The 7,101-nt window shown below is 42.3% G+C and overlaps 1 protein-coding gene across 1 annotated transcript in view; it reads left to right on the top strand.

Moving 5' to 3' along the window:
• Positions 1-7,101, top strand: part of UNC13D (unc-13 homolog D) — a 136,585-nt gene that overhangs the window by 312 nt on the left and 129,172 nt on the right. The gene's annotated exons all lie outside the window — the stretch shown is intronic.

Genomic DNA, 7,101 nt, shown 5'->3' with positions numbered 1-7,101 from the left:
TTTTCGTTTTACCAACATTGTACTTATGTCATTTTATGTTTTCCTCAATGTTTGTATCCAAAGTTAATTTTGCATAATTTTGATGCAGTGTATATAGAGCAATGGATTGTATTAATAGTAAAAAAATAAAAAAGCTAAGTTAGGGCTGTTCAACACTATCTCAGTCTGAATGGTGTCAATAAAAAACCTAAACCTTCATGGACCCCCAGCTTTCATGTTCTGGGTGGTTCTTCTAGACAGGCAGCCTCCGATAGAATAGATGTTGGATGTAACTTTACACTTGGCATAAGTTCTCAATGTCCATGATGTTCCTCTCCAAATAAATAGATTGCTTTTTTATTATGCTCCGATAATTTGTAATTTCAAGGTGACAATAGGGATGCTTTCACATTTACACATTTTGGTCAGTTTTCGACATTAGTATTTGTATACCTAACCCATACAAAAGATTTGCTCCTCTTTCATATTTTGGACCCACTCTTGGTTTTGCCTTACAAGTACTGATTCAATGTCCAGTACTGTGGTGGAGAAGCCAAAGACTTGTTAGCACAGTAGCAGAACTGTTCTTGTCATCAACATGTCAGAGACCATGATAAACTCCATGAGTCAATGAGGTCCATCAGACACCATTGGTCCACAACACAGATGTGAGTTTAGCCTTAGGCAAAGTTGACGCTATTTGGTGACATTAAGCAATTTTGTTTGATTTGATGGAAAGAATAAGGCAAAAATCTGTGATATTCTTGACATCAAAATGATGGACCCTGACAGACCTCAGTGTCATCAATGTCAATAGGGGTTTATCAGGTGATTTTGGTATGTGCTGTAACCTTGTATAACAAGTGAGATATGATTGCATCTATGTATGTGAATGGAGAAAGTAACATGAAACAACAGCACATCACACAAATAGGTATTTGTAAGTCATAAAGAAGTGGGCTAATCTTTCAGCACATTGTTGTATTTTATTTGATCTATTAGTTTACAGCGGTGTACCAAAAGATGGAGAGGGTTTGGTGAAGAAGAAAAATGGGACAATTAATCTTTGATGGAGCCCTAAAAAATAGTCTGACCACAGGGAAGCATATTTAACTTTTAGGCTCAGTTCACACGTTGCGTTTTTTTCCGCACAGGCAAAACGTCTTCTTTTGGCAGTAAAGAAGCAACGTCAAAAAAGCAAGTTTTGCTGAGTGTGTGCCAATGTTTTTTGCAGCGTTTTTTTTTACTGCGTTTTGTCGGGGTACATTTGTTTCTTGTGCATGCTGATAATTTTTTTTATGCACTAAACTTTATCGGATTCCACTTTATCAGGTTTTGGCACCAAAACAGCGTTTGCAGCATTTTTCTTTTTATTGCACTAATGGGTGAAAAACGCTGCAAAATGCTGAAAGAAGTAACATGCTCCATTTTCTAAAAACGCAGCTCTTTGACAAAAACAGTCAGGAAAAAAAACAAGGTGTGTGCATGCGATTTCTGAAATTTTATAAACTTTGCTGGTACTGAAACGCTGCTGAAAATTTGCTTTAAAAAATGCAGCAAATACGCAACGTTTGAACATAGTCTTAGAGAATGCAACGTTAGATTAGTCAGTCAGAAAAGTAATTAGTCTATTTTAATACTGTTCTTCAACTTAGTATTCCATTGTTTTTAGTAAGAAAGAGAAAAACAACAACAAATAAATAAATCCGCCATACAGTTTCAGTCATTTGAACTTTTTTTATTTCATATACCCAATATTCAACTGGTCTTTTCCAAGAGAATAATGATCACAGAATTAACTGTTAAAGAGCAGAAGGAGCCGAGTAGATTGATATATAGTTTTGTGAGAATCGATTCAGTATAACCTGTGTTTTCATCATTTAATCCGTTGCTCTTCCTGTGATTTTGGGTCCTGGTCCCTGTCCACAGCAGCCTCTGCATCTTCTTATGACCTGTAAAAACAGCAGGACTGCGCGGGCAGCACAATGCAGGGACGTCATTGCCCTGCCTGCCCTTGGACCCTGATGCATTGTAAACTGCCGGTCTATAGCACCCTGCGGCCTACAAGATGGAGAGTAATAGGTCAGGGAACATGTTTCTCATTGCTCCAGCACGGAAACTCTACTGACGTCATGTTGATGATGACACTGTTCACATTTTCGCTTACTAGATATCTGGGGCACTGGGCAAGTATTTTGGGCTTGCAGCCATGGATCTTTGAGGCTAGCTACTCCACTGACAGCCATATAATTAAACAAATAGAGTAGTAGTTAACCATGGCACTCAGTTTATGATTTAGGAAAAGATACTTTTTGGGAGATCGGCTTTGGTATCCATGTATACAGTAGAGACCACCATGTTCCAGATGATGTTATGGAGACACAAGCCATCACACACCTATATCACTCAAATGTAGAAACTGGGAGAAAGAAGAGTGTCATATAGGGTTTTAACTGTTAAACATGCGAAAAAACAGAGAAACAGTCGGTTCACCTGGTAAAGTGACACCTAAGAAACATGTAAAAATCGCATGTATCAGCTGCTGCACAACACAAGTCTAAAGGACTTAGGGTAAGTTCACACTGGGCGTTTTTGCTGCTTTTTTTCTGCAGCAAAACCTGATTTCTTGGCAGGTAAGAAGCTGCGGCAAATATGCAGGTTTAGGTACATTTTTTGTTGCGGTTTTGCTGCGGTTTCTTGGTGAGTTTTTTGGCTAACTTGTGTCCCTTTGACCGTGCTAATGTCCATGAGTTTTCTGCAGAAAAAAAAAAACTGCAAATAATAGTACCTGCGTTTTTGCAGCGTTTTTTCAACACCCATTCAAGCCAATGGGTGAAAAACGCTGCAAAAACCCTGAAATAAGTGACATGCTCTATGTCCAAAAAAAGCAGCAAAGCACAAAATCCTGATGACAAAAAAAAAAACAATGTGTGTGCATGAGATTTCTGAAATCTGGTACTGTAAAAATCAGCTGTAAATTAGCATAAAAAAGCAGCAAAAATGCAACAAAAACGCCCAGTGTGAACTTACCCTTAGGGAGAATTCATATCCGGGTGAAGTGTCACTGGATGCGCTGATAAAACTTGACGAATAGATGATTTCCTTGAAAATTTTATATAAACAGGTTTACAAAGTCAACGCATTTCGAGGTCAACACAGGACTTCTTCATGGGGACAAAAACCTAGTGACTTCTTGTAATAAATTATATTTTTATATATGGTCTTTCTTTTGAAAAAACCCGCCAAGCAGGGCACGGAGGACTAATTACCCCTAAAGAAAGAAACAGGAAAACTATCTTGCCTCAGAGAAAATCCCCAAAGGAAAGACAGCCCCCCCACAAATATTGACTGTGAGAGGAGAGGGAAATTACAAACGCAGACTGAAAACAGAATTTAGCAAAGGAGGCCACGCTACCTAGAAAGAAAAGACAGGACAGAGTACTGTGCGGTCAGTATTAAAATACTACCAAAATCCACCACAGAGAATACAAAAATCTCCACACCTAACTAAAGGCATGGAGGGTAACTCTGCGACTCCAGAGCTTCCAGCTTGGCTGAATAAATCCTTACACAGACAAAGCTGGACAAGAAAAAACATAGCAATTCACTGAACTATAAAGTCCACCGCATGTGGACTGCAAAAACAAAGCCAGGACTTATCTTTGATGATTTGGACAATCCAGCAGGAGAAACCAAGCAGAGATGTGAATCCTCCAGAAAAACAATGGACAACTGGCACTCCCTAAAGGGTGAAGCCAGACTAAATAGCCCCGTCCAAAGTGGAAGCACCTGATGACTGCTGTGAAGGACAAACAGCAGCACTACCACTTATAACCACTGGAGGGAGCCCAAGAGCAGAACCCACAACAGAATTCACAACAAAGGGTCACTTCCGTCTTTCTGTCTGTCCTTCTGTCTGTCTGTCTGTAACGGAAATCCCAAAACAAAACAGCCACGACCAATCAGCGACGGGCACAGTCCGGCGGCAAAATGGCCGCTCCTTCCTCCCCGCAGTCAGTGCCCGCTCCATACTCCACTTCAGTCAGCGCTCACACAGGGTTAATGGCAGCGGTAACGGACCACGTTATGCCGCGGTGTAACGCACTCCGTTAACGCTGCTATTAACCCTGTGTGACCAACTTTTTACTATTGATGCTGCCTATGCAGCATCAATAGTAAAAAGATCTAATGTTAAAAATAATTAAAAAAATAAAAAATAGTTATATACTCACCGTCTGTCGGCCCCTCGGATCAAGAACAGGCCTTTCCCGCTCCTCGCGATGCTCCGGTGACCGCTCCATGCATTGCGATCTCGCGAGATGATGACGTAGTGGTCTCGCGAGACCGCTACGTCATCATCTCACGAGACCTCAATGCACTCTTGGGACTGGAGCGCGCGAGGAGCATCGGTAAACGCTACGCGACGCTCCGGTGACCGCTCCATGCATTGCGATCTCGCAAGATGATGATTAGCGGTCTCGCGAGACTGCTACGTCATCATCTCGCGAGACCGCAATGCACTCTTGGGACTGGAGCGCGCGAGGAGCATTGGTAAACGCTTCGCCTGGATCTGGGGGCCAACGGAAGGTGAGTATATAACTTTTTTATATTTTAATTCTTTTTTTAACAGGGATATGATGCCCACATTGCTATATACTACGTGGCTGTGCAATGTACTACGTGGGCTGTGCAATATACTACGTGGGTGTGCAATATACTACATGGGCTATGCAATATACTACGTGGGCTGTGCAATATACTACGTGGGCTATGCTATATACTATGTGGGCTGTGCAATATACTACGTGGGCTGTGCAATATATTACGTGGGCTGTGTTATATACTCTGTGGGCTGTGCAATATACTATGTGGGCTGTGCAATATACTACGTGGCTGTGCAATATACTACGTGGGCTGTGCAATATACTACGTGGGCTGTGCAATATACTACATGGGCTATGCAACATACTATGTGGGCTGTGCAATATACTACGTGGGCTGTGCAACATACTACGTGGGGTGTGTTATATACTACGTGGGCTGTGCAATATAGTACATGGGCTGTACAATATACTACGTGGGCTGTGCTATATACTACATGGGCTGTGCAATATACTACGTGGGCTGTGCAATATACTACGTGGGCTGTGCAATATACTATGTGGGCTGTGTTATATACTCCGTGGGCTGTGCAATATACTACGTGGGCTGTGCAATATACTACGTGGCTGTGCAGTATACTTAGTGGGCTGTGCAATATACTACGTGGCTGTGCAATATACTATGTGAGCTGTGCAATATACTACGTGGGCTGTGCAATATACTACGTGGGCTATGCAATATACTACGTGGGCTGTGCACTATACTATGTGGGCTGTGCAATATACTACGTGGGCTGTGTTATATACTCCGTGGGCTGTGCAATATACTACGTGGGCTGTGCAATATACTACGTGGGCTGTGCAATATACTACGTGGACTATGCAATATACTACGTGGGCTGTGCAATATACTACGTGGGCTGTGCAACATACTACGTGGGGTGTGTTATATACTACGTGGGCTGTGCAATATAGTGCATGGGCTGTGCTATATACTGCATGGGCTGTGCTATATACTACATGGGCTGTGCCATATACTACGTGGGCTGTGCAATATACTACGTGGGCTGTGCAATATACTACGTGGCTGTGCAATATACTACGTGGCTGTGCAATATACTATGTAGCTGTGCTATATACTATGTGGGCTGTGCTATATACTAAGTGGGCTGTGCTATACACTACGTGGGCTGTTATATACTACGTGGTCTGTGTTATACACTACGTGGGCTGTGTTATACACTATGTGGGTTGTGTTATACACTACGTGGGCTGTGTTATACACTACATCGGCTGTGTTATACACTGCGTGCGTGGGCTGTTATATGCTACGTGGGCTGTTATAAACTACGTGGCTGTGTTATATGCTATGTGGGCTGTTATACACTCCGTGGGCTGTGCTATATACTCCGTGGGCTGTGCTATATACTCCGTGGGCTGTGCTATATACTACGTGGCTGTGCAATATACTATGCGGCTGTGCTATGTACTACGTGGCTGTGCTATTTACTACGTGGGCTGTTATATACTACGTGGCTGTGTGCTATATACTACGTGGCCGGCCGTGAACAATCAGTGACAGGTGCAATCCTGTGTATTCAATGATCTAAAAAAAAGGAAAAAAAAGATGAAGCGCACTCACCGGTTAATGAACCCAAGGATTTATTCGGACATAACTTAATGTGCTGCAGGGAGGGTAGTGAACACACGGACGACGGCCGTTTCGTGGTTAACGCACTTCAACAGGTCCTGTTGAAGTGCGTTAAGCACAAAACGGCCGTCGTCCGTGTGTTCACTACCCTCCCTGCAGCACATTAAGTTATGTCCGAATAAATCCTTGGGTTCATTAACTGGTGAGTGCGCTTCATCTTTTTTTTCCTTTTTTTTCCTTTTTTTTAGATTATTTATGGACTGTCATACAGCAGCACCCCGGCAGAACTGTTTTATAGGCTGAAGCGGTAATTGGCTACAACTGAAGGGAGACAAAAGGGTCTAACTTATAACAGCGGTGCGGAAGTGTTTTTCTCTTTCATTCTGTGTATTCAATGTATTATTCTAAAATCTTCATAAATAAACTGCATACATATTCTAGAATACCTGATGCATTAGAATCAGGCTACCATCTAGTACAATATATATATATATATATATATATATATATATATATAAAACTTCCTTCTCACCCCCAATGGGGGTGGTCTTTCTTGTCCTTTCTCATTTTCGGGTCCTCTACCACAGGTCTGGGAGTCTGAGGGTTCTTAGCAGGATCTTAGCTGTTCCCAACATTGTGCTTTTCTGGACAGAGAGCTCCGATGTTACTCCTGGGATCTGTTGTAGCCATTCTTCCAACTTACGGGTTTCTGCTCCAAGTGCTCCTATCACCACTGGAATCACTGTTGCCTTCACCTTCCACATCTTCTCCAGGTCTCCTTTGAGGCTCTGGTATTTCTCCAGCTTCTCATATCCCTTCTTTCTGATGTTGCCGTCGTTTGGCACTGCCACATCTATTATCACAATAACT

This window comes from Ranitomeya variabilis, chromosome 4 (genome assembly GCF_051348905.1).
Source record: "Ranitomeya variabilis isolate aRanVar5 chromosome 4, aRanVar5.hap1, whole genome shotgun sequence".
Lineage (NCBI taxonomy): Eukaryota > Metazoa > Chordata > Amphibia > Anura > Dendrobatidae > Ranitomeya > Ranitomeya variabilis.
The sequence above is the reverse complement of the archived record's forward strand: the minus strand, read 5'-3'. Positions and strand labels throughout refer to the sequence as shown.